Genomic DNA, 12,934 nt, shown 5'->3' with positions numbered 1-12,934 from the left:
ACCTCAGCTGCAGTCAGATGCTAACGCGTGGATGCCTATTGATCCCGGTTGGTGTCACCAACCGGGACCAAAGGCCCCCCGGCTTGGGCTGGCCGCAGCAGCCACGTGGAGGCCCATCTGTCCCGGTTCATGTAAGAACCGGGACTAAAGGGTTAGGGCATTAGTAACGACCCTTTATTCCCGGTTCAAAAACCAGGACAAAAGGTCCTTACCAACCGGGACAATATGCCCTTTTTCTACTAGTGCTTGACTGCTCACGGGCCGTGACGCCCCCAACAGAAGAGCACAGCTTCTACGGGGATTCGTCGCTGCCGATGGAGAGCTCCTGCTTGTTCGCATTGTGGTGCCTGTGAAAGAGGAGTACGGCGGCTACAGCTACCCTGAAGAGTATTTTGTTTACCATGCCAACCCGTCAGGCCCCTCAATTAGGCGCCTACCTTTTTTTGACTGGGCGCGACAGCCTGGGGTTGTTCTTGGTATCATCAATGGCCGCAGACAGTTCTTTACGGTCGTGACCTTCAGAAAAATGTTAGTTTTCGGGGATACGTCTGAAGACACTGACAAGGAGCTGGTTGAGCTTGGTAGGTTCTCTGAAAAGGACCCGCTGTGGCGTGTGCAGGAAATAGGGTTGCCGTATGACCTTGAGAATGGGCTGGAGCCATTCCAGTGGCACACCGCCTTCTCCTTCTCCTATGAAAACAAAATGTGCTTTGTTGATTATAGAACTGGACTTATGTTCTATGATATTTGTGAATGTCCTCACGAGCTCCAGTTCGTCAAATTCCCTGTACCGGTGATAAAAGTTAACTTGAGTGATGGTAATGTGGAAGAAGTCGGCGCGCCGATCGAATCATACAGGACTGTTGGTGTCTGTGATGGAAAAATCAAGTTCGTTAACGTTGATAGTTTCTGCATCAAGACATGGACACTGTGCATCCCGGATATGAGGTGGGTGGAAGAAGGCAGCCTCGTTGTAAGCGAGCTATTGGTTGCCTTGGAAGCTTCCCACCTGCCTCTGTGTGTTCCGCGGCTCCCTGTTGTGGATGCACAAGACCCAGGTATACTACACTTCCGATTGTGGGGGGCGGATTATCATGATGACAGTGTGTGGTTAGTCAGTATCGAAATGAAGGCGCAGATACCGATATCCTGGAAGAAGTACAGTAAAGCTGAGCAGCATGACGATGACAAAGGGATGTTTATGTACAAACCCTTCATAAGTGGTGTACTATCCAAAGACCATGCATCAGGCAATTAAAGAATTTTATGCTTTATCATGTTCCATATTTGTTGATTCTTGTAGTACACAGTAACTTCTGCTTTATTTCATGAATATTAAATTCTGGAAAACACGGGCCAATCTTTTTATTGTCTTTGTTGTTGTATGTGTGTTATTAGTCATGTATATCTGTCTATGCCTTTCTTAGAAACCAGACTGTGTTGCATGCACAACTGCACCATCTTTCTAGATCTCCTAGGGCATCCCAAGTCTTATAGGCTGACGTATGGCCAGGCGATAGGAACCGGGTCCCTACCAGGACGAGCTCTTAGGTTGTAGGGGTGGACGGAGGGTTGGCGTGGAGGAAGGCAAGACCGGTGGCGCGCGGCGCGCGCGAGAGAGAGAGAGAGAGAGAGAGAGAGAGAGAGAGAGAGAGAGAGGGCGTAGGGGCGGCTAGGGTTAGGTCTCTCAGCTCCCTTCAGGAAGCCGAGCAAATATGTTTGCTTCTGCTTAATCTCAAAACGGGTCCTTACATGAGTTTATATAATCCTCCTAATAAGATAATTGGGCTAAGCCCCTAACACGATAACATAACTTGGGCCGGGCCCCTAACTGCCTGCGCCATGAGGCCTCATCCGGTTATAGTGTATGCCGGTCATTACATCTCTCCCCGCCTGCGCAAACAGCTCGTCCTCGAGCTGAAAGTCGCGAAAGTGCTTGCGGAACTGGTCAAGGTGCTCTCAAGTGGCGTCCTCCTCCGGAAGTCCCTGCCACTGAATCAACAAGCGCCACGCACCCCGGCTCTGCTGGGCCTTCAAAACCTTTGTTGGACCGGGAAGTAGACAGCCCTCGGAGGTCGTAGGAAGATCCGGCGTGGCCGCCGGTGGCTCGCCGCGAAAAGGCTTCAACAAGCCCACATGGAAAACGTCATGGATGTGAGGGCCCGGTGGCAGCTGAAGGCAGTAGGCGACGTTGCCGATGCGCTCCAACACCGGAAATGGCCCAGCATAGCGGGGACCCAACTTACGCTTTGCGCGCGGGTCCAGTGACTGCGTAGAGTGGTGGAGTAGGCGCAGCCAGTCGCCCACCGCGAACTCCGCCTCGCGGTGGTGGGCGTCGTAGTACTTCTTGGATAGCTATTGGGCCTGGAGGAGACGCTAGCGCACCTCGGCAAGGATCTCATCCCTGCCGCAGAGAAGCTCGGCCGCCGCCTCGGCCCGGGCCATCTTAGGCTGGAACGGCAAGATGGGTGGCGGAGGACGACCGTAGACCACCTCGAAGGGCGTGGCACGCAGGGTGGAGTGGTAGGAGGTGTTGTAGCAGTACTCCTCCCAAGAGAGCCAGTCGACCCATGCATGGGGGCGATCACCTGTAACACAACGTAAGTACATAGCAATCACCTTGTTGACCACCTCGGATTGGCCGTCGTTTCGGGGTGGAATGCCGCACTGAGGCGGAGCTTCACACCGGCCATCCGAAACAGATCGCGCCAGAGATGTCCCGTGAACACCGGGTCACGGTCGCTGACGATCGAGGAAGGAAACCCGTGGAGGCGGACGATGCTGTCGAAGAAGGCCCGTGCGACGGAGGTGGCGGTGTAGGGATGGCCCAGCGCGATGAAGTGCGCCTACTTAGAGAAGCGGTCGACCACCGTAAGGATGACGGACTTGCCGCCCACCTTGGGAAGGCCCTCGATGAAGTCCATGGAGATGTCGGCCCAGACCTGAGAGGGCACCTCAAGGGGCTATAGCAGCCCCGCCAGCTGCAGTGTCTCCGTCTTGTTGTGCTGACACGTCACGCAAGACCGCACCCAGTCCCGCACCAGCGCGCCGTCGCCGGGGATGTAGAAATCTGCTCGGAGACGGTGAAGGGTCTTCTGCACGCCCTCGTGGCCGGCCGAGTGGGCCAGCAGCAGGGCCTGGTGACGGAGGTCGCCATGATCCAGCACGAAGAGCCGGCGCCCGTGGAGGAGGAGACCATCGGCCAGCCGCCACGGCTCCTCGAGGTCGCCATCCTCGAGGCACTGACGGAGGAGCTGCGCATCCGTGGCGCTAGCGGTAGCTCGGCGGATGTCGTTGATGAAGGCGAAGGAGGGTCCCGAGCAGATGCAGAGGGCCGCCCCCGCGGAGTCGACGGCGTCCGTGTCAAGGTACGGAAATAAATTAAAAGAATATGTACTAGTAATGGCGTTTCCAATCCCATGTCATAGTACGTACCCACGTAACACCAGCTCTCTCCCGCTAATTTTTTTAAATAATACATTTTTATTAATTTTCATAAATATTACGCTGGATTCATAGTTTTCAAAAATAATGCACCATCGGCCCGCTGCTGGCCGACGGGCCAGCTGTCGGCCCAGTCGGCCTGCTGTGGGCTGACTAGGCCCAATTGGCCAGCAGAGGGCCGATGGTGTATTATTTTTGAAAATTTTGTATCAAGCGTAATATTTATGAAAATTAATAAAAAAATGTATTATTTTTTAAAAAAATTAGCCTCTCTCTCCATCCCCTCTCTCACATGACCATCAGGGCCGGCCCTGGGGGGTATGGCGGGAGGGGCGACGGCCCAGGGCCCAGGCCGGGAGAGGGCCCATGATGTAGGATACATAGCCCAGCAAAAAATAGGTATGAAAACAAATTATACATGAGAAAAGGAATGGGATGGGCCGGCTCTGCAGATAGCTAGATAGCTTTTTCTGATGATTATTCATCTGATGTTGATCTTGATGATTCTGTCTCTGAGTTAAAAGTGTTAGGTAACTTTGCCAGATGGTTTGATGTCAGCGCTTGAGATTCTTTAGTTTGTTATGAATGTAGATTGCTATCCAAATGTATCTCTTGCCTATCGGACCCTCTCAACAGTTCTTGTGTCTATAGCCTCAGCTGAAAGAAGTTTCTTTAAGCTGAAACTATTGGAAAATTATTTGAGGTCAACTATGTTGCAAGACAGATTGAGTGACTGCTGCATTGAGAAGGATATCTTGGACAATGTTGATCTTGATTGTGCCATTAATGCCTTGCATCAAGAAATGCCCGAAGAAACTTTTTCTGAAGCACCGAAGTATTATTGTTGTCAATGAGGTCAGTCGAATTTGATTCTTATTTAAGGTAATCATGTCATGGAATGCTATATTTTTAGTATTTGTCGTAATATGACATTGTCCTATAGTCAAATCTAAACTAAAGAAGTGTGGTTGAAAGTTTATTCTTAATAGGTTTATGTATCACGCACACGAATACATATATATGGTCTTAACACATAGGAGCCCATAGCCTCGAGTTCGCCTAGGGCCTCCCGAAACACAGGGCCGGCCCTGATGACCATCGAATTGCACCTAACTCGCCGGGTCGTGATATTGTGAGTTTGTGACCATCAATCCACCATTATACTATCTCAACAGCGACGAGGTCATCACCGTGCTGCAGGTGGCCGAGCTGCCGGAGGTATACATCTCCTCGTCGCCCTTCACGAGCACAGCCGGCCACATGAACGCGGGCCTCGACGCCGGCACGTCCGGCGGCGGGGCGGAGTGCGTCAGGATCTGCAGGATGGCCTGCGCCTGGGGCCGCTCCCCGGGGTTCGGGTGGCTGCACGCGAGGCCCAGCAGCAGGAGCCGCTCCGCCTCGGCCTCGTCGAACGCGCCGGCGAGCCTCGGGTCGACGGCCTCGAGGAGGCTCCCCGCGCCATGCAGCTCCCACGCCTCCTCCAGCAGCTGGCTGCACCCGGCGGGGTGGCAGCAGGAGTTCCGGCGGCCGCAGACGATCTCCAGCACGACGGCGCCGAAGCCGAAGACGTCCGACTCCCTGGTGGCCCTGCCGGTGTGGAAGCACTCGGGCGCGATGTAGCCCAGCGTGCCCGGCAGGCCGGCCCGGTCGGTGTAGGAGGTCTTGTCGGCGTCGAGCGCGCGGGCGAGGCCGAAGTCGCCGAGGCGGGCGTTGAAGGCGGCGTCCAGCATGATGTTGGACGGCTTCATGTCCCGGTGGATCACCACGTGGTCGTAGTCGTGGTGGAGGTAGTTGAGCGCCGACGCGACGCCGGCGGCCACCTTGTAGCGCTGCTCCCAGCTGAGGGTCCGAGACGGGGCGTCGCCGGAGCGGGGGAAGAGGTGCCGGTCCAGGCTGCCGTTGGGCATCAGGTCGTACACCAGCAGCAACACGCCGTTCTGGTGGCACCACCCTGCAAACAAACAAACAAGCGCGTCCATTATTCTTGAGCTGTTAATTAATCTACCTTTGTTCTTTGAAGATCACATGGGAACAGCTAAGTGTGATGACTGGTGAGTGCTCTCAGCTGTTAATCTATCTTTCTTTTCTTAAGATCACATGGGAACAGTCACGTCTCCATCACCCCAAAAGTTTTATACTAATGCAATTGGGGTGCTGGTGTGTGATGATGACTGATGAGTGTGAACTGCTGCTGCCGATTGGGAATTAGTTAAGTCAGAGGTGACCCATTTTCCGGCGACCTACCCTACGGATATTTTACTCAGAAAACTAAGGAATCAGGTCAAATTTGCATCATCGGAATGTGACGCATTGCTCACGTTCGATTCGACCATATCGCTTTATTTTGTGCAACTCCTCCAATTGCATGCAGATGCAGTCGCCAGCCCGTGAAATCATTTTTTTATTTCCAACGCCTAGCTAGTTGCCTACGTCGTGTAGTTTATTACTATACTGGTTCCAAGTTTGACAGAAATGCCCTATTCAACTGATCTGATTTTGATAAAAGCTACTCCCTCGGTTTTAAAATAGATGACTTAATTTTATACTAATTTTAGTACAAAGTTAGTATAAAATTGGGTCATCTATTTTGAAACAGAGGTACATGCAAAACACGTAGTGTAGCAAGTCAAAAAAAGTCAAACCTTTTTAACACATGACCAAACTAACTAAGAAATGAACATTCTGATCTGGACAGACTAACTGAGCATATAATGAGCAGTAATTCAGCAAGGAAAACAAAGATGAGAAATGATCTGGGATATGATTAAGCAATTCCTTACCGATGAGCTTGACGAGATTACGGTGGCGGAGGCGGTTGATGATGCTCAGCTCGGCGAGGAAGTTCTCCTGCCCCTTGGTGTTGGCCCCGGAGAACTGCTTCACGGCCACCTCCATGCTCCGCCCACCTTCCCCGGCCACGGTGGCGCGGTACACCACGCCGTACCCTCCCTGCCCCAGCTTCATCTTCTCGTCGAAGTTGTTGGTTCCTCTCTTGAGCTCCCTGAAGTCGAACTCCCTCGGCATCCCCGGGATAGCGCTCAGGTCAACGGCGGTAACGCCGGCAACCATCTTGCTCTTCCTCCTGATGTACAGGCCGGCGAGCAGCCCGATGGCGAGCACGATGGCGCACGGCACGCCCACGGCCGCCCCGATCTTCCGGCCGGAAATGGACCTGCCGGCGGTGCTGGAGTCGAGGAGCCTCTCCACCGTCATGTTCCACATGCGCACGCAGTTGAACTGGTACTTGACGCCGGTGGACGCCGAGAAGCCGAAGTAGGCCCGCTTGCCGAGGAGGACCGCCGAGAGGTCCAGCGGCGCGTCGAGCACGGGGACGCCGGGCCTGCTCCCGTTCTTGGCAACGTACGCCCGCACGCGCCGCGACTCGCCGTCGTAGTCGACCCAGACCATGTAGAAGCCGTCGTTGACGGTGGTGTCGATGGGGGCGAGTTGGATGCCGAAGGGCGTGAGCGAGGCGGCGTGGGTGGAGCGGACGCCATTCACGTCGAGGCCGACGTGGTTGTCGTCGGGGTCGTAGGGCTGCTTCACCGTGTCCAGCTCCACGGCCGCGAACCCGTTGGCGGCGTCGCCGTCCGTGGACGCGTTGGTGAGGCCGAGGTACCCGCCGTGGCTGCCCGGGGGCGGGCCGCCGCCGCCGTTGCTGGACGCGACGACGAACGCGAGGCCTTCGCCCTTGTTGGTCGCGTTGGCGCGGTAGAGGTTGATCCGGAACACGGTGGAGAAGGAGGCGACGTACCTGCCGCCGGCGCCGGCGCGGAGGCCCACAGGACGAACGGCGAAGAGAGGAAGACGCTGCCGGTCTGGTTGACGAGGAAGTTGTCGGGCCCGCTGGCGCTGTTGCTGTCCGGGGTGATCTGGAGCGTGTTCTGGGTGACGCTGGAGTTGCCGGCGAAGGTCAGGTTTGCGGGGAGCTGCATGAGGGACCGGTCGAACGTGGGGAAGGAGAAGGTGGTGAACTCCTTGCCGGCGACGGTGCTGGTGAAGGTGGCGGACTGGGCGCGGACGGCGTGGAGGGTCAGGCAGACGGTGATGCACCACAGCAGGACAGCGACGGTGGTGGAGCAGGGAAGGTGGCAGGAAGGCCCCATGGGGATGATCGAGCAGAGTTGACGGTGGTCAGATGGCAAGGGGTGATGTACGTATACGTGCACTGATGTACCAATCCAACACGGGGTTCCTCTTCCCACTTTTTCTTTACAGTACAAAAGCAAGCGTTCATATACACGCGCATACATTCATTCATATGAATGTACACACGCACACCCTATTTTTATGAGCACCTTCGAAAGTCTGAGCCGGCATATCATCTTGAAATTTACGAAGGCACCTCGTCGTCGACGGGATCATCTCCTCCCACTAAATGTGCATTGCTGGAAATCCTGAATAAATTCAGAAATAAATGCAAGCACCAGGACTTGAACCCTGATGGGTTGGAAATACCACAGTCCCTCTAACCATCCAACCACAGGTTGGTTCGCCCTCTTCCCACTTGTTGCTATATGTCCAATGCTCCTCCCAGAGCAGCCACAAATCAGCGTCTATATATTTGTGGACGGGCCTCAAGTTTTGCCATTTACAACCATAAACCATGTTTCCAAAACACTAAATACATGTAAACACATGCACGTCGATTATTTTAGTTAAATTGTTCGATGCACACATGCAACATACAATAGTTTCATGACAGAGGCGTTTTGGCACATGGGAGCATATGCTCCTCGTTTAAAAAAATGTGTTTTAAATATATTTTGAAATGTCACAAAATTCTGACAATGATCCTCGCGTACATCTCAACATTCTATGTGCACACAAACTCCTTTGGCGAAAAACCGACAACTTTTGTGTCACATGTAAAAAAGACAAGATTTAGTGTTAAAATAGGCTTTTCCTGAGACTTTTTTTTTGTCTTTTTTACACAAGGCTTATAAAACATCGGATTTTCACGAAACATGGCGTGCACACATACAATGATGAGATGTACACGTCAAATTTGTGTTCGGAATTTTTTTGACATTTTGAAATATATTTTTCAATGGCAGGAGCATATGCTCCCATGTGCCAAAGTGAGTTTCCGTAGTTTCACCTGCAAAAAAAAATACAAATAGTTCAATGCACATAAATACAAATTGATCGTACTTCAGATTTCCAGCGTGGATGTAACATCTGTGTTGGGCCGGTGTGGTTGGGGGCTTAGTCCCACCTCGCTGCGCGAGGAGCGACGCGACCGGCTTAAATTGCCGTGTTGTCCAAAAGCGGTAAGCTTCTCTCTCGGTATGGCCATCAATCTTCGCTTTGTCAAGGGTGAGTTCACGCCCTTCACAAATGCGAGCATTGATGACCCCTACTCACAATGAGAGAGAGTTTTTAAGTATGATAGCACCTTTTGAATCATTTCATCAAGCTGCGTCGGTCCATACTACTCATCCGGTGAGCCATCGGAATCCATCGTTCTGCCTACGGAAAAATCACAAAAAAACGCGTGAACAGATAGAGGGCAAGGTGTAGTCCGACTGTCCGAGAGTACCACGGGGGAGTCCGGGTCGTCGACGATGTCCGCGGCGGCGAGCACGAATGGAAGGACTGTTGTGTCGGTGCTGGCGGGGTTGAGGCTGAGAACAGTGGCGGAGCAAGGGTGGTGATGGAGCTAGGAGACGATCGTCGCGGAGGAGGGAGAAGAGAGGAGAGGAGCAAGTGAAATCAAGTAGGTCGAAGGAGGGATTTGATGAATTTTTGATGGGGTCGGGCTGTCAGGTCCGACGTGGCGGACGCGTCCGGGCCGCCCCATATCGGCCCCAGATTTAGGTTGGATATGAGGGGTGCTGGTCAGCTCGGACGTTTCAGGTCAGTTTGAGGCATCTGGGTCGCATTTCTTTTACCAGTCACTGATCGAGCCGTCCATACAGTCATTTGAAGGGGTTTGAGACATCCGGCTCTAGATGCTCTCATCTTCTTGTGCCCTGCTCGACGAGTTGGTCGTAGCAGCTTGATCGTGCTGACTTCATCTAAATAAAGCACCTTGGGCCTTTGGGAGTTACTACCTTCGTCCGGGTTTACTAGTCTCACTCGTATTTTGGGTCATATTTTGGCCATAATTTTTAGATCCAGTACTGACCAATCGTCAGATCTGAGAGCTTGTTCGAGCAAATTTGTTCATGCTCGATGGGGAGTGGATCGGACAATTTTGCTCGTTGGCAAAGAAGCCCCAATGCGACCCCTCCCCCAGTCAGGATTAAAGTTCTTGTTACACAAAAAAAACACGTTCCAATAGACAAAGTGGGCAAAAAATGGCCCAACTTGAAAAGTAAAAAAGCGGGCCTTAAAAAAGAGATAATATTCTGCACATGACTTATTTTAGCTAAAAACACACAAGAACTTGCCATCTCTTTTACAGTAAAACAACGCCACTAGTTAAAGATTCAAAACAATATAATTGCCATGACTTGTAGAAAAATTGTCATGTAAAGAAACCATTTGGCATTTTTCTGAATTTTAACATTGCTAAAAAATGTCATGGATTTAAAATTAGCCATTGTCCAGCAAATGCAAATCGCCATGGCTAGGAAGTTGGATTTGCAAGAAAATTGTAAAACTTACCACCTAAATGAAATTGGCCGAACTATTTTGATAATGCAAATGAAAATTTCCAAAATAATTGCCATTCGAGTTGGCCGAACTATTTTACGATTTGGCATGATGCTATTATTAACAATGGCAGTTTTACAAATTTTGGATTTCTAACAAAAAGCATGGAAAAATATTATAGCAACATCTCTGATAATGCTCACATGGCAATTTTATGGAGTTACCATGTCAAATATTTATATTTGGAAATTGACATGGAAAAAATAACATGTAAAAAAGAGTGAACAATAGAAACAAAAATTATGAACAAAAAAATTGCTATGGCAGATTCATATAAAAATTTTCCATGCTATTTTAATTTACATTTCCATGTGTTATATGATAAATTTTCCGTGTATGTAAAATAACACAAAATATGGACAGAATTGACATGGCAGATATACATTAAAATTTGCCATTGTGTTTTAATTAAATTTGACATGCTTTGTATGTAAATTCCACTGGCAAAAAGAATGAACAATACCAACACAAATTATAAACAAATTGTCATTGTAGATTCATATTAAAATTTGCCATGTTTTGTATGAGAATTTTGACGTGTATGTAAAATACACAAAAAATGAACAAATTGCTATTACAGATTCATATTAAAATTTGCCATGGTATTTAATTAAAATTGTTGTGTTTTTATATGGGAATTTTGCCGTGTATGTAAAAAAATGAAATTGCCATGGCATATGCAAATGAAAATTTGCCATGGTGTTTTAGTTATAATTGTCATGCTTTGTATAAGAATTGGGGAATAGGCAAATTAAAATTTGCCATGGTGTTTTAGCTATAATTTTCATGGTATTTTGTTGTGTATGTAAAAGACACAAAAAATGGACAAAATTGGAATGGTGCATGAAAAATGAAATTAGAATCCTATATAGATCATGCCAAATAAAAAAGGAGAATTTTCATGATCCATAAAGTCATATTGCCATGGTCTATAAAGTGAATTTGCCATGGTTCATGAAAAAACAAGTTTGACATTGTCTAAAAAATTAAAATTTCTATGGGCCATAAAGTGAATTTGCCATGGGACATAAAGTGAATTTGCCATGGCCAACAATTTAACCACCTTGCCATGTGAAAAATGTGTTTTGTTGCATGGCAAGAGTTGAATTGGAAATATGGCAAAAGCTAAATTGGTCACATGGCAAAAGCTAAATCGTGGGATTCGGTCGGTGTTTGTTTTTCGTGGATCAACTTGGATCCGCTCTTTCTTTGTCTATGCCGGTGTGTCTACAAGTTGAATTCTTCCAATCTACGCTTTTCTTTATTGGCGGCAGTTGTTGTTTCAGTGGTTGTAGTCGACGCTAGATGGTCTACGGACCTGGATATATATTTAAATGGGATTGTGGGCTGTGTCTGAGATACAAGATTTCATGGGATTGTAACAGACAGTAATGTTTAAAGATGCCCTCGTGCCATTTTGGTGAACTTTTCGATGGAAACATATTAATTTGCTTCTCCGTTGCAACGCACGGGCATTTGTGCTAGTTTGCATCTACACATGGTGGATTAAATTTGTAAGCTGTTTTTAGTATGTACATGAAGACACAAAAATGTGGGTTAAATTTGCGAACGTGTAGAACGCAAAAAGAAAAAGAACAAATGTACCATATATATCTTAGTAGTATGCCATGTTTCATAAAGAGTAAGAATTACCATGGCCACGTGAAAGCAAGAATTCTCATGAACAATGAAAATGAAAAGTTGTCGTGTATGTAAAGTAAATGTTGCCATGGCAATATAAAAGGAAATTTGCCATAGTCCCTAAGGTGAATTTTGCATGGCAAAAAAGGTACAAGTGTGAGTGATTGAATTAAATTTGTCATGTATGGTAAAGTAAATTTGCTATATATGTGAAAGTAAATTTTCCATGTCAAAAAAATGAAAGGTAAAATTTGCCATGGCAACGAAAGGAAAATATGACATGGCAAAAAGGTAGTAAAATTTGAATGGCAAACTGAAGGTAAAAATTGCCATGGCAATAAAAATTTGTCATGCTACAAAGTAAATTTTGCCATGTTCTTAAAATGTACAACATTATGAAGATCAAACCGCCATGGTAAAAATGCATACCAAATTTGCCATGTTATTTAAAAAAATAAAATTATCATGGGCTGGAATAAATTTGCAATGTAAGTAAATAAAAAAAATTACATGGTAAAAGTTTTATGGCAATAGAAAGTAAATTTTGCCATGATACGAGAAAAGACATGGAAATTGAAACAAAAAAGACATGGTAAAGTTGCCATGGCAATAAAGAAGTAAAATTTACCATGATACGAAAAATGCAAAATTTCCATGGTATTTGAATTAAATTTGCCACGGTCCATAAATTAAGTTTGCCATGTCCATAAAATAAGTTTGCGATGTTAGGAAAATAAAAATTAATATAAAATTCCCCCTTTAGTAAAATTGCTATGGCCCATGAAGTAGTAATGCCAACACATGGGAAAAGAGTTTGCCATGGGCCATGAATTAAGTTAGCCATTGTACTAAAAATGAAATTGGTATGGTGAATGAAGTAAATTTGCCTACATTAGCATATGACCATTACAAAACAAAAAACTAGAACATGCCATTTTTTTTCTATCTAAAGAATATATTGCAATGTGGCACAAGGCATATGATTTTTTTCCCTATCAAAATGTAAGTACCATTTTAGTAAAAAAAATCATGATGTAAAAAAGGCATTGTAATTGAAACAAAGAGACATGGTAAAGTTGTCATGGCAATAAAAAGTAAATATTGCCATGATACGAAAAATGACATGATCAATAAAAAAGTATTCTGCCATATACCATGACCTAAGATTGCCATGGTCCATGCACTAAGT

At 47.8% G+C, this 12,934-nt stretch overlaps 1 pseudogene; it reads right to left on the bottom strand.

The window, feature by feature from the left end:
- Positions 1–4,337: 4,337 nt before the first annotated feature.
- LOC109786125 (probable L-type lectin-domain containing receptor kinase S.5) lies at positions 4,338–7,576 on the bottom strand (annotated as a pseudogene).
- Positions 7,577–12,934: the final 5,358 nt, after the last annotated feature.

This window comes from Aegilops tauschii, chromosome 5 (genome assembly GCF_002575655.3).
Source record: "Aegilops tauschii subsp. strangulata cultivar AL8/78 chromosome 5, Aet v6.0, whole genome shotgun sequence".
NCBI lineage: Eukaryota > Viridiplantae > Streptophyta > Magnoliopsida > Poales > Poaceae > Aegilops > Aegilops tauschii.
The sequence above is the reverse complement of the archived record's forward strand: the minus strand, read 5'-3'. Positions and strand labels throughout refer to the sequence as shown.